Raw genomic sequence first — 24485 nt, 5'->3', positions numbered from 1 at the left:
CAAGAGGGCATAAGCAATCATATTGCAATTTGACAAAACATCACGAATCACGACGGGGCCTTATCTCGAAAACTGAAAATATTTCGAAGCCGAAACTTGGTGAGCGTAGGCTTGGCATAATGGGCAGTTGGCCCCGAACAAGATGGCGTCTAGGCCTCAACGGTTTTTGAGTTATGGCCATTTTGCTGGGATTAAAGGTCCAAAATGAAAATAGAGAAATTATTTTTTCACTTCCCGTCAAAGTCAAGGAGCCTCCGGTGTCAATAAAAAAAAAATCAGCCATTTATCTATCGTCATTTAAGAGAAATCGTACAATGACAGATTGTTGATGTTCAAATATAGGTGTTTTTTTTTCAACAGTTACAGATCCAGTTGCAGGGTGTTCATATGAATATTTTTAAAGTGCGCTGCGGAGCTCTGCGAGATTTCTGTGATTTTCTATGATTTTCTGAAATAACACACACTCACTAAACCCTCCGTAAATAACTCAGGATTCTGTAAAGGCATACCCCAATCAGGATATGAGTTTATTTATAGCTTCCTGTGCCAACCGGTGTCATAGTGACTGTCTCCAAGGGTTAAAAAATGTCAGATCTTTTCAAAACTTCATATGTGTGATTAGGCAACCCCCATAAACTGTAAGTCAATCATTTCTCCCAACAGATGTCACAGAAAAGCTCTCTCTCTCACACACACACACACACACACACACACACACACACACACACACACACACACACACACACACACACACACAGCAAGGATGGAGTGACAAAGTGCGGTGCTTAAAGACACAGAGAGCAGGCAATGGCATTACCATAATCCCTAGGCCGTGCCGAGTTCAACGAGATATCCCGCTTGACCGTAGCTCGCTCGGTCTAAGCGCAGCGACCATTAGAAAAGTAGGCCCAAAATGAAGCCTGCCCCACAACGTCATTTGCTTTTGGGTGACAGTGAGAGAACCGTTAGGGTGAGAAGCACAATTCGGCCTCAGGTACGTTCCTAAGGTCCTCCCGATCCGTGCAAGCCTAACCTCGACCGTGTGGCATTAACCCTTAACAGTTAAAAGAAGGTGTTTTCATCAAACAGTTTGCATTGACTTAGGAATAGGAATACATTGCCTGCACCCCTAAATTGGGACACATTGGGGTGCGTAAAGACATACAATGCCTGCATTAGTTAACCTTGTTGGAACTTTTAAAGAACCGTCAGACCTAGTGTTCTGAAACTTTAGAATCTTGTTCTAGACCTCAGGTCGATAGTGCGTGGTGAGTTACGTGGCTCTAGAAGGTTCTCAGACCGAGAAACAGCCTCGTACATTTGCAATGACTTCAATTCATTTTTGCATCACGAAAATGACGACATTTAGAAATGTCCCAGAGTCACAAGACTAGGTGCATTGCGACCGTCTCGGCCCATATAGACGGACCCCAACGTTTCTGTCCGATAGCTCATTCAAGGACCCCGTAGCAAGTCATGGAAAAAAGTGGATTGTCAGCACCAATGAGGGTCTTGCTCGGACACCAAATGACCTATCAAGCCGAAACTTGGGATTAGGGGTCGCCTCAGCTAGGCCTACACATGACATCTGAACTGGACCCGCAACTAGAACGTAACTACATGTTTTACGTTTTTATTATGGTTTGAATACAGTGCGTTGTGAATTTTGGGCCATCTCTGTAGTATGTGATAGTTGACTACTAAGCAAGTTGGAAAAAGTGGGTTTGGTGTCAGTTTGTATCAGTTTGGTGTCAGAATGATATCTAATTGACTGATGGACGGTGACTTGCTGGTGACTCTTGTCCATTTGCAATATGTTTAAACAGTGAGGTACCATCACCAAAGTGACATTCTGAAATCAACCCTAATGAGCGATTGAGAGGAACCAGAATCACTGCCCAGCCATCCCGAGTTCATCGGGACAGTCAATTTAGCATTTCTGCAGGATTTTTGAGCATGACAAATTCGTGAATGGTAAATGCCCATTGAAACATATTGCAAATGCACGTGCACTTGCAGGATTTTTATAGCATGACAAATTTGTGATGGTAAATGCCCATTGAACCATATTGCAAATGCACAGTGACTTTGCAAAAGTGAGAAAACATAAACAAATGGACAGAATGAAATCAACACAACGAGCAATGGAGAAGACCCACTATCAATGCCCAGCCATCCTGTGTTCATCAGGCCAGTCAATTTTGCATTTCTGCAGGATTTTTGAGCATGACACATTCGTGATGGTAAATGCCCATTGAAACATATTGCAAATACACGTGCACTTGCAATGTGATTCAACAGTGAAAAAATATCACCAAATGGACATGATGAAGTCAACACAACGAGTGAAGGAAAGGAGCAACTATCACTGCCCAACCATCCTGTGTTCATCAGGCCAGTCAATTTAGCATTTCTGCAGGATTTTTGAGCACGACAAATTCATGATGGTAAATGCCGATTGAACCATATTGCAAATGCACGTGCATTTGCAATATGATTCTATAGTGAAAAAAACATCACCAAATGGACATGATGAAATCAACACAACGAGTGATGGAAAGGAACAACTATCACTGCATGGCCATCCTGTGTTCATCAGGCCAGTCAATTTTGCATTTCTGCAGGATTTTTGAGCATGTCAAATTTCTTATGGCATTTGGTCCCCAAAAAAGTGACTTTTGACTTTGACTTCCTATGAAATCATGTTGCAAATGGACAAAACATGAAGTATGTTGATACAGTTCTTATACTTGTGTAATTGACACAAAATTCAAAAGAATTTCGAAAAACGGTCCAGAAAGCACTTTTTCAAGGGTGTGTGAAGTTTTTTATAAAATTTAGCTTGCTAGCAGAAGAAGAGAAGGAAAGAAACATTCAAACTGAAAAAAGGGGCGAAGCGCCCTTCAATGGGGTCCCCCGTTTCCCGCCATTTTACTTGATAATCAAAAAAATTGGGCCAGGATAGTGTGTGTGTGTGTTTGTCTCTCTCTCTCTGTATCTCTCTCTCTGTATCTCTCTCTCTGTATCTCTCTCTCTGTGTCTCTGTGTCTGTGACCTTCTTTTTATCCACAGCCCTCGAAAACTTGGAAGAGTGGGTTCCGGGAGCACCTGCGGGACCCAGCCTAGAGTGCACAGAGTGTGTCTCGGGCCCCGACCTCTGACTTCCATACGACTCTGGTTTCTCTTCATTACGCACAAGACTTTCACCTTTTACTAAAGTCTTCCGTGGAGAGGAATGCTTACGAGTTCAATGTATTTTTGGAGGGGCTTTGCTTCTTACAGAGCCCGGTATCTTGTTTCAAGAGAAATTGACAGAGGTGGGCCAGGATAGTGACTTAAAGATGCATTAGCAACTTTTTCCAAAAAACACCTGCCTGTCTGTCGCCGGGGAAACGGTGGGTGGGTGGGGAGGGAGGAGCCGGATTTTGGCAACCCGCTGAGGTCTGTCGAGACCCCCTGGGGCCCGGCAGTTGCAGGGTTCCATTTGTGGGTTATCGCTTCTCTGCCTTTTGGCTCAGATCAAGCTTGGTACCGAGGTGCCCCAGAGCCCGCTGAGTCAGAAGGTCGAAGTAGGTAGGCGGTACAATTTTTGCGTTTTGGATATTTTTGGATCTCGGAAGTCTGGGCCATTTTTGGCTTTTCTTTTTCATTTTCCTTTTTCCTGGAGGAGAGGAGTGGCCAAGTGTGCCAATCTATTTGGGTGATGGCGAAAAACTCGTCATATGGATCGGGCTTGCCAATACTCTGCGGTTTGCATCGAAAGAAAAGGAGAAGGAACCATTTGGAAGAGAAACCTTTGGTCGAACCATCTTGATGGGAGGTCTTAAGCTGGCGGTAAAGGATGTGTATTGCCTCCAAGGCAACTCGTTGGAGGGTGTTTTTGATGTGGCATTCTACACAGAGGTCAAGCATGATGAGATTCTTCAAAAGGCGAGAGCAGTCGGAGGGGAGAAGACGATGTGCAATTATGAAGTTAACTTCTTGAAACTCCCCATCCCGGATCCGGGTTTGTGACTAAAGCCTCAGGCTCATTAGCATAACGCAACGTTAACGATTTCTGAAAATCGCAAATAAAATGAAAATAATGCGTCTGCTCTCAAGCTTAGCCTTTTCTTAACAACACTGTCATCTCAGATTTTCAAAATATGCTTTTGAACCATAGAAATTGACTAATTTGTGTAAGAGTATGCAAAGCTAGCATAGCATTTTGAGTAGCATTTAGCACGCAACATTTTCACAAAAACCAGATAACCAAATAAATAAAATAATTTAACTTTGAAGAGCTTCTGATGTTTTCAATGAGGAGACTATCAGTTACATACCAAATGCGCAGTTTTTCCTGAAAGCGTCTGTGTGTAGGAGAAATCGTTCCGTTTTCTACATTGCGTCTGGCTACCGAAACGAACCGAAAATTCAGTCACCTACAACGTAAAACTTTTTCCGGATTAACTACATAATATCGACCGAAACATGGCGAACGTTGTTTGGAATCAATCCTCAAGGTGTTTTTTCACATATCTCTTCATTGATATGCAGTTCGTGGAAGCTTGCTTTCCTCTCTGTATCCCATGGAAAAATACTGGCAGGTGACTTTTGCGCACCAATTTCGGCGCAGGACACCGGGCGGACACCTGGTAAATGTGGTCTCTTATGGTCAATCTTCCAATGATCTGCCTACAAATACGTCACAATGCTGCAGACACCTTGGGAAACGACAGAAAGGGCAGGCTCATTCCTCTCGCATTCACAGCCATATAAGGAGACAATGGAAAACAGAGCCTCAAAAATCCTGCTCATTTCCTGGATGCTTTGGTAAGAAAACACTCTGACGTGTCCAGAACTGCAAAGATATGGATATTGACCATAAGAGACCACATTTACCAGGTGTCCGCCCGGTGTCCTGCGCCGAAATTGGTGCGCAAAAGTCAGCTGCAAGTATTTTTCCATGGAATTCAGAGAAGAAAGCAGGCTTCCACGAACGATATATCAATGAAGAGATATGAGAAAAAACACCTATAGGATTGATTCCAAACAACGTTAGCTATGTTTCGGTCGATATTATGGAGTTAATTCGGAAAACGTTTGACGTTGTAGGTGACTGAATTTTCGGTTCGTTTCGGTAGCCAAATGTGATGTACAAAACGGAGCGATTTCTCCTACACAAAGACGCTTTCAGGAAAAACTGCACATTTGCTATGTAACTGAGAGTCTCCTCATTGAAAACATCCAAAGCTCTTCAAAGGTAAATGATTTTATTTATTTGGTTATCTGGTTTTTGTGAAAATGTTGCGTGCTAAATGCTACTCAAAATGCTAAGCTAGCTTAGCATACTCTTACACAAATTAGTGAATTGCTATGGTTCAAAAGCATATTTTGAAAATCTGAGATGACAGTGTTGTTAAGAAAAAGGCTAAGCTTGAGAGTAGGCGCATTATTTTCATTTTATTTGCGATTTTCAGAAATCGTTAACGTTGCGTTATGCTAATGAGCCTGAGGCTTTAGTCACGATCCCGGATCCGGGATGGGGAGTTTCAAGATTAAGGTATGAAAGATTTTTCATAAATGCCATATTTTGGAAATTTGACTTTATGCAATGAATATCTGTAATATTTGGTTTACTCCTTGATGACAATTCAAGCAGCAGTTTCTGTAGTGTCGTGGTTTGCACGTTCACTTAAAATGCTAAAGGTCCCTGGTTTGAAACTGGGCAGAAACAGTCCTTTGACACATGCAAAAGTTATCATATTTGTAATAGAGAAATATTTTTCATGAATGCCATGTTTTGTAAATTTGACTTTATGCAATGAATATCTGTAAAATTTGATTTACTCCTTGCTGTGTTTTCAATAAGTAGTTTCTGTAGTGTAGTGGTTATCACATTAAATTCACATGTGAAAGGTCCACGGTTGGAAACAGTGATAATTTCTTTATGGAATAATTAATGTATTTGTAAAAGAGAATTATTTTTCATAAATGTCTTACTTTGGAAATTTGACTTTATGCAATGAATATCTGTAATATTTGGTTTACTCCTTGATGACAATTCAAGCAGCAGTTTCTGTAGTGTCGTGGTTTGCATGTTCACTTAAAATGCTAAAGGTCCCTGGTTCAAAACTGGGCAGAAACAAAGGTAATTGACACATGCAAAAGTTATCATATTTGTAATAGATAAATATTTTTCATGAATGCCACATTTTGGAAATTTGATTTTATGCAATGAATATCTGTAAAATTTGGTTAACTTCTTGCTGTGTTTTCTAGCAGTAGTTTCTGTAGTGTAGTGGTTATCACATTCGCTTCACATGTGAAAGGTCCCTGGTTCGAAACCAGGTGGAAACAGTGATAATTTTTTTAGGGAATAATTAATGTATTTGTAAAAGAGAAATATTTTTCATAAATTCCTAATTTTGAAATGTAACTTTATGCAATGAATATTTGACAAATTTGGTTTACTCCTTGATGACAATTCATGAAGCAGTTTTGGTAGTGTAGTGGCTATCACATTCGCTTAACACGTGAAAGGTCCCCGGTTCAAAACAGTGATACTTTTTTTATGGAATAATTAATGTATTTGTAAAAGAGAAATATTTTTCATAAATGTCTTCCTTTGGAAATTTGACTTTATGCAATGAATATCTGTAATATTTGGTGTACTCCTTGATGACAATTCAAGCAGCAGATTCTGTAGTGTCGTGGTTTACACGTTCACTTAAAATGTTAAAGGTCCCTGGTTCAAAACTGGGCACAAACAAAGGTAATTGACACATGCAAAAGTTATCATATTTGTAATAGAGAAATATTTTTCATGAATGCCATATTTTGGAAATTTGACTTTATGCAATGAATATCTGTAAAATTTGGTTTACTTCTTGCTGTGTTTTCTAGCAGTAGTTTCTGTAGTGTAGTGGCTATCACATTCGCTTAACACGTGGAAGGTCCCCGGTTTGAAACAGTGATACTTTCTTATGGAATAATTAATGTATTTGTAAAAGATAATTATTTTTCATAAATGTCTAATTTTGAAATGTAACTTTATGCAATCAATATTTGACAAATTTGGTTTACTCCTTGATGGCAATTTAAGCAGCCGTTTCTGTAGTGTCGTGGTTTGCACGTTCACTTAAAATGCTAAAGGTCTCTGGTTGAAACTGGGCAGAAACAATGGTAATTGACACATGCAAGAAGTTTATATTTGTAAACAGAAATATTTTTCATAAATGCCTTATTTTGGAAATGTAACTTTATGCAATGAATATCTGAAAAATTTGGTTTACTCCTTGATGACAATTCAAGAAGCAGTTTTGTAGGGTAGTGGTTATCATGTTCGCTTAACAGGCGAAAGGTCCCCGGTTTCAAGCTGGGTGGAAACAGCGTCTCATTGACACAAGCAAAAATTATTATATTTTAACAGAGAATTTTTCATAAATGCCATATTTTTGAAATTTTTTGAATTTATGCAATGAATATCTGTAAAATTTGATTTACTTCTTGCTGTGTTTTCTAGTAGTAGTTTCTGTAGTGTAGTGGTTATCACATTCGCTTCACAAGTGAAAGGTCCCCAGTTTGAAACCGGGCAGAAAAAGTGATAATTTTTAAATGGAATAATTAATGTATTTGTAAAAGAGAAATATTTTTCATAAATGCCTAATTTTGGAAATGTAACTTTATGCAATGAATATTTGACAAATTTGGTTTACTCCTTGATGACAATTCAAGCAGCAGTTTCTGTAGTGTCGTGGTTTGCACGTTCACTTAAAATGCTAAAGGTCCCTGGTTCAAAACTGGGCAGAAACAAAGGTAATTGACACATGCAAAAGTTATCATATTTGTAATAGAGAAATATTTTTCATGAATGCCATATTTTGGAAATTTGACTTCATGCAATGAATATCTGTAAAATTTGGTTTACTCCTTGCTGATTACTATTCATAAAGCAGAAAGTTTCTGTAGTGTAGTGGTTATCACTTTCACTTAAAATGCTAAAGGTCCCTGGTTGAAACTGGGCAGAAACAAAGTAATTGACACATGCAAAAGTTATCATATTTGTAATAGAGAAATATTTTTCATGAATGCCTTATTTTGGAAATTTGACTTTATGCAATGAATATCTGTAAAATTTGGTTTACTTCTTGCTGTGTTTTCTAGCAGTAGTTTCTGTAGTGTAGTGGTTATCACATTCGCTTCACATGTGAAAGGTCCCTGGTTCAAAACCAGGTGGAAACAGTGATAATTTTTTTAGGGAATAATTAATGTATTTGTAAAAGAGAAATATTTTTCATAAATTCCTAATTTTGAAATGTAACTTTATGCAATCAATATTTGACAAATTTGGTTTACTCCTTGATGGCAATTTAAGCAGCCGTTTCTGTAGTGTCGTGGTTTGCACGTTCACTTAAAATGCTAAAGGTCCCTGGTTGAAACTGTGCAGAAACAAAGGTAATTGACACATGCAAAAGTTATCATATTTGTAATAGAAAAATATTTTTCATGAATGCCATATTTTGGAAATTTGACTTTATGCAATGACTATCTGTAAAATTTGGTTTACTCATGCTTGCTGTGTTTTCTAGCAGTAGTTTCTGTAGTGTAGTGGTTATCACATTCGCTTCACACGTGAAAGGTCCCTGGTTCGAAACTGGGTGGAAACAGTGATAATTTTTTTACAAATAATTAATGTATTTGTAAAAGAGAAATATTTTTCATAAATTCCTAATTTTGAAATGTAACTTTATGCAATGAATATTTGAAAATTTGGTTTACTCCTTGATGACAATTAAGAAGCAGTTTTGTAGTGTAGTGGTTATCACGTTCGCTTAACATGTGAAAGGTCCCTGGTTGAAAAACTGTGGAAACATTTTTTTTGGAGTAATTAATTATGCTGTATCAAAGAGAAATATTTTTCATAAATGTCTTTTTTTGGAAATTTGAATTTATGCAATGAATATCTGTAAAATTTGGTTTACTCCTTGATGACAATTCAAGCAGCAGTTTCTGTAGTGTAGTGGTTATCACGTTCACTTAAAATGTTGAAAGGTCCATGGTTGAAAAGTCAGAAACAGATGCTCTTACACAGAGCAACTTACAAATTGGTGAATTCACTTTTCAATGAATGACATCCAGTAACAGCCACTTTACAATATTATCTAAATCATAAATTGAATTCACTGGGTGGTGAGAAAATTGACACAGTTTACTTTTGCTAGGTATTCTTGAAGAGGTGGGGTTTCTGTTATGCAATGAATATCTGTAAAATTGGTTTACTCGCTTGTCAATTCTAGCAGCAGTTTCTGTAGTGTAGTGGTTTGTTCCACCAATGGTCCCCGGTTTGAAAAACTGGGCTGTGGAAACTGTACTTCCTTGATACATAGTTGAATGTATTTGAAAGAGAAGATTTTTCATGAACGCTTATTTTGGTGCCCTTGCAATGAATTTGTAGGGCCTTGATCAAATTCAAGCAGTAGTTTCTGTAGTGTAGTTATCACAGTTCACTTAAGCAATGCAAAATGGTCTTGTTGATGCTGGTCAGAAACAATGGTCTTTGACACATGCAGTGGACATATTTGTAACAGAGAGCGGGGTATTTTTCATGAATGCCTTATTTGGAAATTTGAATATGCAATGAATATTTGTAAAATGGTTTACTCCTTTTTAAGAGAGTTTCTGTAGGGGTTTAATGGCACAGGCTGGGTGGAAAGGAGCCCATGACAAACCACTGTAATTTTCTGAAACAAAGGTCAACAGCGAGAAGTGATTGCATGAATGTATTTTGGAAATGAATTAACTTATGCAATGAATATCTGAAAATGCGTTTACTCCTTGATGGTAATTCAAGCAGCAGTTTCTGTAGTGTAGTGGTATCACGTTAGAGCAAAGGTCCTGGTTCAAACTGGGCCACCGCCATGAAATGTTGGTTGAGAATGCACAGGGTGTTGTCATTTGAAACAGCCAATTTTTCATGAATGCTTTTTTGGAAATTTGAGGACATGCAATGAATATCTGTAAAATTGGTTTACTCCTTGATGGGAGGAAGAGCAGCAGTTTCTGTAGTCAGTAGTGGTATCACGTTCATCCACATGCTGAAAGGTCCCTGTTTCAGACATGCAGAAACAGTGAAAATTTTTGACACATGCAGAAGGGGGAATTTGTCAAAGAGAAATATTTTTCATAAATGCCAATGAAATTTGTAAGAGATGCATGTGAGGTTATGACAGAGCCAAGTGAATATGGTGTATACGAGAATAGTAATAGAGGGCCTAGAACAGAGCAGTTTGACTCCTTGAAAATTCAATGGTTTCATTAATGCTTTCGTATTGCAAGACACCAGTTTCTGTAGAGCGCGTGGTTAGAAAGACATGATTTCGAAATTTACGCCACCTGGTAGGTGTCGTTATCCTGTTCGCTTAAGGGAAAGGTCCCTGGTTGAAACCGGGTGGAAACAGCCTCTTGACACATGGAAAGTTATCGTATTTGTAAAGAGAATCTATTTTTCATAAATGCCTTATTTTGGAAATTTAGAATACATGCAATGAATATCTGAAAATTCAGTTTACTCCTTGCAATTCAAGCAGCGTTTCTGTAGTGTAGTGGTTATCAGTTCGCTTAACAATGAAAGGTCATGCAAATGGTCAAAACTGGTTTGAACCTCAAGAAACAGTCATTCTGACACATGCAGTTACATAGTTGAAACTGGAAGAGAAATATTTTTCATTAATGCCTTTTTGGAAATTTGAAAAGCAATGAATATCTGTAAAACTGGTTATCCTTTGTTGACTTAGCAGAGTTTCTGTAGTGTAGTGGTTTTCAGATGGGGTGAAAGGTCCCACGTAGAGAAAATTTTTGAAAATGGAAGGAAACGTAGCCATTTGTCAGGGATTTTGATAGCTGCGAAATATTTTTAAGGGGAAGGTTCGGAAATGGTCTGTATTTGCAAAGAATATATGAAAAATTTAGGGTTTACTCCATGCAATGATAATTCAAGCAGGTTTTTTAGGCAGTAGTAGTTATCCGTTTGCTTAACACACGCAAAAGGTCCCCGATTTCATCTGGTGGAAACAGAGGTCAGACACATCCAGTTTGTATTTGTAACAGAGAACCATAATAGTTGTTTTTAATAAACTTATTTTGGAAATTTCGAATACATGCAATGAATATTTTAAAAAATGGTTTACTCCATGGTAATAATTCAAGCAGCAGTTTCTGTAGTGTAGTGGTTATCAAGTTCACTTACACAGGAAAGGTCCCTGGTTGAAAAACTGGTGGAAACATTGATCTTTGACACATGCAAAGTTTGCACTGTATTTGTAACAGAGAATTTATGTTCTATAAATTTAGTATTTTTGGAAATTCGAATACATGCAATAAATATCTGTAAAATTGGTTTACTCTTGCTGTAATTCTAAGCAGTTTCTGTAGTGTAGTGGTTATCACGTTCCATTTTGTTTAAAGGTCTGTTCTTGAAAGCTTACAATGCAGTTGTCATTGACCACGGAGCGGGAGAAACAGTGGGTGGTATCATGATGTTCCTGGAGACACGTTCACTTAAAACAGCACAAACAAAGGTAATTGGGACAGAGAATCTATGTTTTCATGAATGCATTTTGGAAATTCGAATACATGCAATGAATATCTGTAACACTCAGGTTACTCCTTGCTGATACTATTAGCAGCAGTTTCTGTAGTGTAGTGGTTATCACTCTTACACGTGAAAGGTCCCTGGTTCGAAACCGGGCAGAAACAAGGTTTTGACACATGCGTATTTATAGAAGAGATGAGTTTTTCATAAATACCTTATTTTGGAAATTCAAATACATGCAATGACTATAAAAATTCAGTTTACTTGCTTGATCTCAAGCAGACGTTTCTGTAGTGTTGGTTATCACGCGAGACGGGAAATGCGTTAACAATGCAAATGGTCCATTTTGGAACCTCTTGAAAACTATTGATGCAGTTGAATATCTGAAAATTCAATTTTTCATTAATGCCTTTTTTTGGGAATCAAAAGACAGTTTCTAGCGTAGTGGTTTCAACGTTCACTTAAAAATGTTAAAGGTCCCTGGTTTAAAACTGGGAAACAGGTAATTGACACATGCAAAAGTTATCATATTTGTAATAGAGAAATATTTTTCATAAATGCCATATTTTGGAAATTTGACTTTATGCAATGAATATCTGTAAAATTTGGTTTACTTCTTGCTGTAATTTTCTAGCAGTAGTTTCTGTAGTGTAGTGGTTATCACAGTTTGCTTAACACGTGAAAGGTCCCCGGTTGAAACTGGGTGGAAACAGTTTCTTATGGAATAATTAATGTATTTGTAAAAGATAAATATTTTTCATAAATTCTGTATTTTGAAATGTAATTTATGCAATGAATATTTGTAAAATTTGGTTTACTCCTTGATGGCAATTAAGCAGCAGTTTCTGTAGTGTAGTGGTTATCACGTTCACCTTAACATGCTAAAGGTCTCTGGTTGAAAAACTGGTTAGAAACATTGATCTTTGACACATGCAGTTAGTTATGTATTTGTAACAGAGAAATATTTTTCATAAATGCCTTATTTTGGAAATGTAACTTTATGCAATGAATATCTGTAAAATTTGGTTTACTCCTTGATGACAATTCAAGAAGCAGTTTCTGTAGTGTAGTGGTTATCATGTTCGCTAACAGGCGAAAGGTCCCTGGTTTCAAACTGGGTGGAAACAGCGCTCATTGACACATGCAAAAATTATTATATTTTCAACAGAGAAATATTTTTTCATGAATGCCATATTTTTTAATTTTTTTGAATTTATGCAATGAATATCTGTAAAATTTGGTTTACTCCTTGATGTTTTTTCCATCAGTATTTTCTGTAGTGTAGTGGCTATCACATTCGCTTCACATGTGGAAGGTCCCCGGTTCGAAACCTGGTGGAAACAGTGATACTTTTTTTATGGAATAATTAATGTATTTGTAAAAGAGAAATATTTTTCATAAATGCCTAATTTTGAAATGTAACTTTATGCAATGAATATTTGACAAATTTGGTTTACTCCTTGATGACAATTCAAGCAGCAGTTTCTGTAGTGTCGTGGTTTGCACGTTCACTTAAAATGCTAAAGGTCCCTGGTTCGAAACTGGGCAGAAACAATGGTAATTGACACATGCAAAAGTTATCATATTTGTAATAGAGAAATATTTTTCATGAATGCCATATTTTGGAAATTTGACTTCATGCAATGAATATCTGTAAAATTTGGTGTTCTCCTTGATTACAATTCAAGCATAAGTTTCTGTAGTGTCGTGGTTTGCACTTTCACTTAAAATGCTAAAGGTCCCTGGTTCGAAACTGGGCAGAAACAAAGGTAATTGACACATGCAAAAGTTATCATATTTGTAATAGAAAAATATTTTTCATGAATGCCATATTTTGGAAATTTGACTTTATGCAATGAATATCTGTAAAATTTGGTTTACTTCTTGCTGTGTTTTCTAGCAGTAGTTTCTGTAGTGTAGTGGTTATCACATTCGCTTCACACGTGAAAGGTCCCTGGTTGAAACCGGGAGGAAACAGTGATAATTTTTTTATGGAATAATTAATGTATTTGTAAAAGAGAAATATTTTCATAAATTCATAATTTTTAAATGTAACTTTATGCAATGAATATCTGTAACAAATTTGGTTTACTCCTTGATGAGAATTCAAGCAGCAGTTTCTGTAGTGTAGTGGTTATCATGTTCACTTAAAATGCTAAAGGTCCCTGGTTCAAAACTGGGCAGAAACAAAGTAATTGACACATGCAAAAGTTATCATATTTTAATAGAAGAAATATTTTTCATGAATGCCATATTTTGGAAATTTGAATTTATGCAATGACTATCTGTAAAATTTGGTTTACTTCTTGCAGGTTTTCAAGCAGTAGTTTCTGTAGTGTAGTGGTTATCACATTCGCTTCACACGTGAAAGGTCCCTGGTTTGAAAAATGGGTGGAAACAGTGATAATTTTTTTAGGGAATAATTAATGTATTTGTAAAAAGAAATATTTTTCATAAATGCCTTATTTTGGAAATGTAACTTTATGCAATGAATATCTGTAAAATTTGGTTTACTCCTTGATGACAATTCAAGAAGCAGTTTTGGTAGGGTAGTGGTTATCATGTTCGCTTAACAGGCGAAAGGTCCCCTGTTTCAAGCTGGGTGGAAACAGCGCTCATTGACACAAGCAAAAATTATTATATTTTCAACAGAGAAATATTTTTGTCATGAATGCCATATTTTTGAATTTTTTTGAATTTATGCAATGAATATCTGTAAAATTTGGTTTACTCCTTGATGTTTTTTCAATCAGTATTTTCTGTAGTGTAGTGGCTATCACATTTGCTTAACACGTGAAAGGTCCCTGGTTCGAAACCTGGTGGAAACAGTGATAATTTTTTTATGGAATAATTAATGTATTTGTAAAAGAGAAATATTTTTCATAAATGCCTAATTTTGAAATGTAACTTTATGCAATGAATATTTGACAAATTTGGTTTACTCCTTCATGACAATTCAAGCAGCAGTTTCTGTAGTGTCGTGGTTTCACGTTCACTTAAAATGCTAAAGGTCCTGTGGTTTGAAAAACTGGAAGAAAGTGATAATTTATTTATGGAATAATTAATGTATTTGTAAAAGAGAATATTTTTCATAAATGTCTTTTTGGAAATTTGACTACATGCAATGAATATCTGTAAAATTTGGTGTTACTCCTTGCTGATACAATTCAAGCAGCAGTTTCTGTAGTGTAGTGGTTTCACGTTCACTTAAACACGTGAAAGGTCCCTGGTTCAAAACTGGGCAGAAACAAAGGTAATTGACACATGCAAAAGTTATCATATTTGTAATAGAAAAATATTTTTCATGAATGCCATATTTCGGAAATTTGACTTTATGCAATGAATATCTGTAAAATTTGGTTTACTTCTTGCTTTGTTTTCTAGCAGTAGTTTCTGTAGTGTAGTGGTTATCACATTCGCTTCACACGTGAAAGGTCCCTGGTTCGAAACCGGGCGGAAACAGTGATAATTTTTTTTAGGGAATAATTAATGTATTTGTAAAAGAGAAATATTTTTCATAAATTCCTAATTTTGAAATGTAACTTTATGCAATGAATATTTGACAAATTTGGTTTACTCCTTGATGACAATTCAAGCAGCAGTTTTGTAGTGTAGTGGTTATCATGTTCGCTTAACATGCTTAACATGCAAAGGTTTTGAAACTGGGTGGAAAAGGTAATTGACACATGCATATTGAAATAGAAAAAATTTTTTTGAATGCCTTTATGCAATGAATATCTGTAAAATTTGGTTTACTCCATTGTTTTCTAGCAGTAGTTTCTGTAGTGTAGTGGTTATCAAGTTTGCTTCACACGTGAAAGGTCCCGGTTCGAAACCGGGTGGAAACAGTGATAATTTTTTTATGGAATAATTAATGTATTTGTAAAAGAGAAATATTTTTCATAAAATGCCTTATTTTGGAAATGTAACTTTATGCAATGAATATCTGTAAAATTTGGTTTACTCCTTGATGGTAATTCAAGCAGCAGTTTCTGTAGTGTAGTGGTTATCATGTTCACTTAAAATGCTAAAGGTCCCTGGTTCAAAACTGGGCAGAAACAAAGGTAATTGACACATGCAAAGTTAGTTATCATATTTGTAACAGAGAAATATTTTTCATGAATGCCATATTTTGGAAATTTGACTTTATGCAATGAATATCTGTAAAATTTGGTTTACTCCTTGCTTTTTTTCTAGCAGTAGTTTCTGTAGTGTAGTGGTTATCACATTCGCTTACACGTGAAAGGTCCCTGGTTGAAACCGGGTGGAAACAGTGATAATTTTTTTGGGAATAATTAATGTATTTGTAAAAGAGAAATATTTTTCATAAATGCCTTATTTTGGAAATGTAACTTTATGCAATGAATATCTGTAAAATTTGGTTTACTCCTTGATGACAATTCAAGCAGCAGTTTCTAGGTAGGGTAGTGGTTATCATGTTCGCTTAACATGCAAAAGGTCCCGGTTTTCTGGTGGAAACAGTAATTGACACATGCAAGTTACATATTTGAAACTGAAAATTCAATTTTTCATTAATGTAAAATTTTGGATTTTTTTCAAATTTCTGTAGTGTAGTGGTTATCACAATTCACTTAAGACGTGAAAGGTCCCTGGTTCAATGCTGGTGGAAACAGTGATAATTGACACATGGAATAATTAATGTATTTGTAAAAGAGAAATATTTTCATAAATGCCATATTTTGAAATTTAACTTTATGCAATGAATATTTGACAAATTTGGTTTACTCCTTGATGACAATTCAAGCAGCAGTTTCTGTAGTGTAGTGGTTATGCACAAGTTCACTTAAAATGCTAAAGGTCCCTGGTTCAAAACTGGGGAAACAGGTAATTGACACATGCAAAAGTTATCACTGTATTTGTAATAGAAAATATTTTTCATAAATGCCATATTTTGGAAATTTGACTTTATGCAATGAATATCTGTAAAATTTGGTTTACTCCTTGCTGGTTTTCTAGCAGTAGTTTCTGTAGTGTAGTGGTTATCACGTTCGCTTCACACGTGAAAGGTCCCTGGTTTGAAAAACGGTTAGAAACAGTGATCTTTGACACATGGAATAATTAATGTATTTGTAAAAGAGAAATATTTTTCATAAATGCCTTATTTTGGAAATGTAACTTTATGCAATGAATATCTGTAAAATTTGGTTTACTCCTTGATGACAATTCAAGAAGCAGTTTCTGTAGTGTAGTGGTTATCATGTTCGCTTAACAGGCGAAAGGTCCCTGGTTTGAAAAGCTGGGAAACAGAAACAGTGATCATTGACACATGCAGTTAATTAATATATTTGTCAACAGAGAAATATTTTTTCATAAATGCCATATTTTGGAAATTTGACTTTATGCAATGAATATCTGTAAAATTTGGTTTACTCCTTGATGTTTTTTCAAGCAGTAGTTTCTGTAGTGTAGTGGTTATCACGTTCGCTTAACACACGTGAAAGGTCCCTGGTTTGAAACCTGGTGCAGAAACAGTGATCTTGACACATGGAATAATTAATGTATTTGTAAAAGAGAAATATTTTTCATAAATGCCTAATTTTGAAATGTAACTTTATGCAATGAATATTTGACAAATTTGGTTTACTCCTTCATGACAATTCAAGCAGCAGTTTCTGTAGTGTAGTGGTTTCACGTTTGCTTAACATGTGAAAGGTCCCCGGTTTGAAACTGGTGGAAACAGTGATAATTGATTTATGGAATAATTAATGTATTTGTAAAAGAGAATTATTTTTCATAAATGCCATATTTTGGAAATTTGACTTCATGCAATGAATATCTGTAAAATTTGGTTTACTCCTTGATTACAATTCAAGCAGCAGTTTCTGTAGTGTCGTGGTTTGCACTTTCACTTAAAATGCTAAAGGTCCCTGGTTCAAAACTGGTGCAGAAACAAAGGTAATTGACACATGCAAAAGTTATCATATTTGTAATAGAAAAATATTTTTCATGAATGCCATATTTCGGAAATTTGACTTTATGCAATGAATATCTGTAAAATTTGGTTTACTTCTTGCTTTATTTTCTAGCAGTAGTTTCTGTAGTGTAGTGGTTATCACATTCGCTTCACACGTGAAAGGTCCCTGGTTTGAAACCGGGCGGAAACAGTGATAATTTTTTTATGGAATAATTAATGTATTTGTAAAAGAGAAATATTTTTCATAAATGTCTAATTTTGGAAATGGAACTTTATGCAATGAATATCTGACAAATTTGGTTTACTCCTTGATGGCTATTCAAGCAGCAGTTTCTGTAGTGTCGTGGTTTGCACGTTCACTTAAAATGCTAAAGGTCCCTGGTTCGAAACTGGGCAGAAACAATGGTAATTGACACATGCAAAAGTTATGATATTTGTAATAGAGAAATATTTTTCATAAATGCCTTATTTTGGAAATGTAACTTTATGCAATGAATATCTGTAAAATTTGGTGTTCTCCTTGATTACAATTCAAGCAGAAGTTTCTGTAGTGTCGTGGTTTGCACTTTCACTTAAAATGCTAAAGGTCCCTGGTTCAAAACTGGGCAGAAACAAAGGTAATTGACACATGCAAAAGTTATCATATTTGTAATAGAAAAATATTTTTCATGAATGCCATATTTCGGAAATTTGACTTTATGCAATGAATATCTGTAAAATTTGGTTTACTTCTTGCTTTGTTTTCTAGCAGTAGTTTCTGTAGTGTAGTGGTTATCACATTCGCTTCACACGTGAAAGGTCCCTGGTTCGAAACCGGGTGGAAACAGTGAAAATTTTTTTAGGGAATAATTAATGTATTTGTAAAAGAGAAATATTTTTCATAAATGCCTTATTTTGGAAATGTAACTTTATGCAATGAATATCTGTAAAATTTGGTTTACTCCTTGATGACAATTCAAGAAGCAGTTTTGGTAGGGTAGTGGTTATCATGTTCGCTTAACAGGCAAAAGGTCCCGGTTTCAAGCTGGGTGGAAACAGCGCTCATTGACACAAGCAAAAATTATTATATTTTCAACAGAGAAATATTTTTGTCATGAATGCCATATTTTTGAATTTTTTTGAATTTATGCAATGAATATCTGTAAAATTTGGTTTACTCCTTGATGTTTTTTCAATCAGTATTTTCTGTAGTGTAGTGGCTATCACATTCGCTTAACACGTGAAAGGTCCCTGGTTCAAAACCTGGTGGAAACAGTGATAATTTTTTTATGGAATAATTAATGTATTTGTAAAAGAGAAATATTTTTCATAAATGCCTAATTTTGAAATGTAACTTTATGCAATGAATATTTGACAAATTTGGTTTACTCCTTCATGACAATTCAAGCAGCAGTTTCTTTAGTGTCGTGGTTTGCACGTTCACTTAAAATGCTAAAGGTCCCCGGTTTGAAACCGGACGGAAACAGTGATAATTTATTTATGGAATAATTAATGTATTTGTAAAAGATAATTATTTTTCATAAATGTTTTACTTTGGAAATTTGACTTCATGCAATGAATATCTGTAAAATTTGGTGTTCTCCTTGATTACAATTCAAGCAGAAGTTTCTGTAGTGTCGTGGTTTGCACTTTCACTTAAAATGCTAAAGGTCCCTGGTTCAAAACTGGGCAGAAACAAAGGTAATTGACACATGCAAAAGTTATCATATTTGTAATAGAAAAATATTTTTCATGAATGCCATATTTTGGAAATTTGACTTTATGCAATGAATATCTGTAAAATTTGGTTTACTTCTTGCTTTGTTTTCTAGCAGTAGTTTCTGTAGTGTAGTGGTTATCACATTCGCTTCACACGTGAAAGGTCCCCGGTTTGAAACCGGGCGGAAACAGTGATAATTTTTTTATGGAATAATTAATGTATTTGTAAAAGAGAAATATTTTTCATAAATTCATAATTTTGAAATGTAACTTTATGCAATGAATATTTGACAAATTTGGTTTACTCCTTGATGAGAATTCAAGCAGCAGTTTCTGTAGTGTCGTGGTTTACATGTTCACTTAAAATGCTAAAGGTCCCTGGTTCAAAACTGGGCACAAACAAAGGTAATTGACACATGCAAAAGTTATCATATTTGTAATAGAAAAATATTTTTCATGAATGCCATATTTCGGAAATTTGAATTTATGCAATGAATATCTGTAAAATTTGGTTTACTTCTTGCTGTGTTTTCTAGCAGTAGTTTCTGTAGTGTAGTGGTTATCACATTCGCTTAAACACGTGAAAGGTCCCTGGTTCGAAACCGGGTGGAAACAGTGATCTTGACACATGGAATAATTAATGTATTTGTAAAAGAGAAAATATTTTTCATAAATGCCTTATTTTGGAAATTCAAATACATGCAATGAATATCTGTAAAATTTGGTTTACTTCTTGCATGTTTTTCTAGCAGTAGTTTCTGTAGTGTAGTGTTATCACGTGCGCTTAACACGTGAAAGGTCCCTGGTTTGAAACATGAAAAATTTTTTTATGGAATAATTAATGTATTTGTAAAAGAGAAATATTTTTCATAAATAATTTTGAAATGTAACTTTATGCAATCAATATTTGACAAATTTGGTTTACTCCTTTGGCAATTTAAGCAGCAGTTTCTGTAGTGTAGTGGTTATCAAGTTCACTTAAAATGCTAAAGGTCCCTTTTGAAACTGGGCAGAAACAATGGTAATTGACACATGCAAAGTTATGATATTTGTAACAGAGAAATATTTTTCATAAATGCCTTATTTTGGAAATTTGACTTTATGCAATGAATATCTGTAAAATTTGGTGTTACTCCTTGATTACAATTCAAGCAGCAGTTTCTGTAGTGTAGTGGTTATCAGTTTGCTTAAAATGCTAAAGGTCCCTGGTTCAAAACTGGGCAGAAACAAAGGTAATTGACACATGCAAAAGTTATCATATTTGTAATAGAAAAATAGTTTTTCATAAATGCCATATTTGGAAATTTGACTTTATGCAATGAATATCTGTAAAATTTGGTTTACTTCTTGCTTTGTTTTCTAGTGCAGTAGTTTCTGTAGTGTAGTGGTTATCACATTCGCTTCACACGTGAAAGGTCCCTGGTTGAAAACCGGGTGGAAACAGTGATAATTTTTTAGGGAATAATTAATGTATTTGTAAAAGAGAAATATTTTTCATAAATGCCTTATTTTGGAAATGTAACTTTATGCAATGAATATCTGTAAAATTTGGTTTACTCCTTGATGACAATTCAAGAAGCAGTTTTTGGTAGGGTAGTGGTTATCATGTTCGCTTAACAGGCGAAAGGTCCCCGGTTTCAAGCTGGGTGGAAACAGCGCTCATTGACACATGCAAAAAGTATTATATTTTAACAGAGAAATATTTTTTCATGAATGCCTTATTTTGGAAATTTGAACTTATGCAATGAATGTCTGTAAAATTTGGATTACTTCTTGATGTGTTTTATAGTAGTAGTTTCTGTATTGTAGTGGTTATCACATTCGCTTCACACGAGAAAGTTCCCCGGTTGGAAACAGTGATACTTTTTTATGGAATAATTAATGTATTTGTAAAAGAGAAATATTTTTCATAAATGTCTAATTTTGAAATGTAACTTTATGCAATGAATATTTGACAAATTTGGTTTACTCCTTCATGACAATTCAAGCAGCAGTTTCTTTAGTGTCGTGGTTTGCACGTTCACTTAAAATGCTAAAGGTCCCTGGTTGAAACTGGGCAGAAACAATGATAATTGACACATGCAATAGTTATGATATTTGTAATAGAGAAATATTTTTCATAAATGCCTTATTTTGGAAATGTAACTTTATGCAATGAATATCTGTAAAATTTGGTTTACTCCTTGATGACAATTCAAGAAGCAGTTTCTGTAGGGTAGTGGTTATCATGTTCGCTTAACAGGCGAAAGGTCCCCGGTTTCAAGCTGGGTGGAAACAGCGCTCATTGACACATGCAAAAATTATTATATTTGTAACAGAGAAATATTTTTTCATAAATGCCATATTTTGGAATTTTTTTGAATTTATGCAATGAATATCTGTAAAATTTGGTTTACTCCTTGATGTTTTTTCTAGCAGTAGTTTCTGTAGTGTAGTGGTTATCACATTCGCTTAACACGTGAAAGGTCCCTGGTTTGAAACGGGTGGAAACATTAATTTTTTTATGGAATAATTAATGTATTTGTAAAAGAGAAATATTTTTCATAAATTCTAATTTTGAAATGTAACTTTATGCAATGAATATTGAAAATTTGGTTTACTCCTTGATGCAATTAAGCAGCAGTTTCTGTAGTGTCGTGGTTTGCACGTTCACTTAAAATGCTAAAGGTCCCTGGTTGAAACTGGGCAGAAACAATGGTAATTGACACATGCAATAGTTATGATATTTGTAATAGAGAAATATTTTTCATAAATGCCTTATTTTGGAAATGTAACTTTATGCAATGAATATCTGTAAAATTTGGTTTACTCCTTGATGACAATTCAAGAAGCAGTTTTGGTAGGGTAGTGGTTATCATGTTCGCTTAACATGCGAAAGGTCCCTGTTTCAAGCTGGGTGGAAACAGCACTCAATTGACACATTGACACATGAAAAAATTATTATATTTTCAACAGAGAAATATTTTTTCATGAATGCCATATTTTTGAATTTTTTGAATTTATGCAATGAATATCAGTAAAATTTGGTTTACTCCTTGATGTTTTTCTAGCAGTAGTTTCTGTAGTGTAGTGGTTATCACATTCGCTTCACACTTGAAAGTTTCCTGGTTCAAAACTGGAGGAAACAGTGATAATTTTTTAATGGAATAATTAATGTATTTGTAAAAGAGAAATATTTTTCATAAATGCCTAATTTTGAAATGTAACTTTATGCAATGAATATTTGACAAATTTGGTTTACTCCTTGATGACAATTCAAGCAGCAGTTTCTGTAGTGTCGTGGTTTGCACGTTCACTTAAAATGCTAAAGGTCCCCGGTTTGAAACCTGACGGAAACAGTGATAATTTATTTATGGAATAATTAATGTATTTGTAAAAGAGAAATATTTTTCATGAATGCCTTTTTGGAAATTTGACTTCATGCAATGAATATCTGTAAAATTTGGTGTTCTCCTTGATTACAATTCAAGCAGAAGTTTCTGTAGTGTAGTGGTTTCACTTTCACTTAAAATGCTAAAGGTCCCTGGTTCAAAACTGGGCAGAAACAAAGGTAATTGACACATGCAAAAGTTATCATATTTGTAATAGAAAAATATTTTTCATGAATGCCATATTTCGGAAATTTGACTTTATGCAATGAATATCTGTAAAATTTGGTTTACTTCTTGCTTTGTTTTCTAGCAGTAGTTTCTGTAGTGTAGTGGTTATCACATTCGCTTCACACGTGAAAGGTCCCTGGTTCGAAACCGGGTGGAAACAGTGATAATTTTTTTAGGGAATAATTAATGTATTTGTAAAAGAGAAATATTTTTCATAAATGCCTTATTTTGGAAATGTAACTTTATGCAATGAATATCTGTAAAATTTGGTTTACTCCTTGATGACAATTCAAGAAGCAGTTTTGGTAGGGTAGTGGTTATCATGTTCGCTTAACAGGCGAAAGGTCCCCGGTTTCAAGCTGGGTGGAAACAGCGCTCATTGACACAAGCAAAAATTATTATATTTTCAACAGAGAAATATTTTTGTCATGAATGCCATATTTTTGAATTTTTTTGAATTTATGCAATGAATATCTGTAAAATTTGGTTTACTCCTTGATGTTTTTTCAAGCAGTAGTTTCTGTAGTGTAGTGGCTATCACATTCGCTTAACACGTGAAAGGTCCCTGGTTTGAAACCGGGCGGAAACAGTTTTTATGGAATAATTAATGTATTTGTAAAAGAGAAATATTTTTCATAAATGTCTAATTTTGAAATGTAACTTTATGCAATCAATATTTGACAAATTTGGTTTACTCCTTGATGGCAATTTAAGCAGCAGTTTCTGTAGTGTCGTGGTTTGCACGTTCACTTAAAATGCTAAAGGTCCCTGGTTGAAACTGGGCAGAAACAATGGTAATTGACACATGCAATAGTTATGATATTTGTAATAGAGAAATATTTTTCATAAATGCCTTATTTTGGAAATGTAACTTTATGCAATGAATATCTGTAAAATTTGGTTTACTCCTTGATGTTTTTTCAATCAGTAGTTTCTGTAGTGTAGTGGCTATCAGATTCGCTTCACACGTGAAAGGTCCCTGGTTCGAAACCTGGTGTATACAGTGATCTTTGACAATGGAATAATTAATGTATTTGTAAAAGAGAAATAGTTTTTCATAAATGCCTAATTTTGGAAATTAAATTTATGCAATGAATATTTGAAAATTTGGTTTACTCCTTGCATGACAATTCAAGCAGCAGTTTCTGTAGTGTCGTGGTTATCACGTTCACTTAAAATGCTAAAGGTCCCTGGTTCAAAACTGGGCAGAAACATGATAATTGACACATGCAATAGTTATGATATTTGTAAAGAGAAATATTTTTCATAAATGCCTTATTTTGGAAATTTGTAACTTTATGCAATGAATATCTGTAACATTTGGTTTACTCCTTGATGACAATTCAAGAAGCAGTTTTGTAGTGTAGTGGTTATCATGTTCGCTTAACAGGCGAAAGGTCCCTGGTTTTCAAACTGGGTGGAAACAGCGCTCATTGACACAAGCAAAAGTTATTATATTTTCAACAGAGAAATATTTTTGTCATGAATGCCATATTTTTGAATTTTTTGAATTTATGCAATGAATATCTGTAAAATTTGGTTTACTCCTTGATGTTTTTCTAGCAGTAGTTTCTGTAGTGTAGTGGTTATCAGTTTGCTTTACACGTGAAATGGTCCCTGGTTTGAAACAGTGATACATTTTTATGGAATAATTAATGTATTTGTAAAAGAGAAATATTTT

The 24485-nt window shown here is 35.0% G+C and overlaps 11 non-coding genes across 11 annotated transcripts; all 11 read left to right on the top strand.

The window, feature by feature from the left end:
* Positions 1–3169: 3169 nt before the first annotated feature.
* LOC135505328 (U5 spliceosomal RNA) lies at positions 3170–3286 on the top strand. Its single transcript, XR_010450261.1, has one exon. It is a non-coding gene; the product is annotated as a U5 spliceosomal RNA (small nuclear RNA).
* Positions 3287–6266: 2980 nt separating this feature from the next.
* On the top strand, positions 6267–6339 carry trnav-cac (transfer RNA valine (anticodon CAC)). Its single transcript has one exon. It is a non-coding gene; the product is annotated as a tRNA-Val (tRNA).
* A 1811-nt stretch (positions 6340–8150) lies between these two features.
* Positions 8151–8223, top strand: trnav-cac (transfer RNA valine (anticodon CAC)). The gene has a single exon. It is a non-coding gene; the product is annotated as a tRNA-Val (tRNA).
* A 352-nt stretch (positions 8224–8575) lies between these two features.
* On the top strand, positions 8576–8648 carry trnav-cac (transfer RNA valine (anticodon CAC)). The gene has a single exon. It is a non-coding gene; the product is annotated as a tRNA-Val (tRNA).
* Positions 8649–14961: 6313 nt separating this feature from the next.
* trnav-cac (transfer RNA valine (anticodon CAC)) lies at positions 14962–15034 on the top strand. The gene has a single exon. It is a non-coding gene; the product is annotated as a tRNA-Val (tRNA).
* A 2590-nt stretch (positions 15035–17624) lies between these two features.
* trnav-cac (transfer RNA valine (anticodon CAC)) lies at positions 17625–17697 on the top strand. The gene has a single exon. It is a non-coding gene; the product is annotated as a tRNA-Val (tRNA).
* A 563-nt stretch (positions 17698–18260) lies between these two features.
* Positions 18261–18333, top strand: trnav-cac (transfer RNA valine (anticodon CAC)). Its single transcript has one exon. It is a non-coding gene; the product is annotated as a tRNA-Val (tRNA).
* A 990-nt stretch (positions 18334–19323) lies between these two features.
* trnav-cac (transfer RNA valine (anticodon CAC)) lies at positions 19324–19396 on the top strand. The gene has a single exon. It is a non-coding gene; the product is annotated as a tRNA-Val (tRNA).
* Positions 19397–20575: 1179 nt separating this feature from the next.
* On the top strand, positions 20576–20648 carry trnav-cac (transfer RNA valine (anticodon CAC)). Its single transcript has one exon. It is a non-coding gene; the product is annotated as a tRNA-Val (tRNA).
* A 2243-nt stretch (positions 20649–22891) lies between these two features.
* Positions 22892–22964, top strand: trnav-cac (transfer RNA valine (anticodon CAC)). The gene has a single exon. It is a non-coding gene; the product is annotated as a tRNA-Val (tRNA).
* A 356-nt stretch (positions 22965–23320) lies between these two features.
* Positions 23321–23393, top strand: trnav-aac (transfer RNA valine (anticodon AAC)). The gene has a single exon. It is a non-coding gene; the product is annotated as a tRNA-Val (tRNA).
* The last annotated feature ends 1092 nt before the right edge of the window (positions 23394–24485 follow it).

Source organism: Oncorhynchus masou, chromosome 18 (assembly GCF_036934945.1).
Source record: "Oncorhynchus masou masou isolate Uvic2021 chromosome 18, UVic_Omas_1.1, whole genome shotgun sequence".
Taxonomy (NCBI): Eukaryota; Metazoa; Chordata; class Actinopteri; order Salmoniformes; family Salmonidae; genus Oncorhynchus; species Oncorhynchus masou.
The sequence above is the reverse complement of the archived record's forward strand: the minus strand, read 5'-3'. Positions and strand labels throughout refer to the sequence as shown.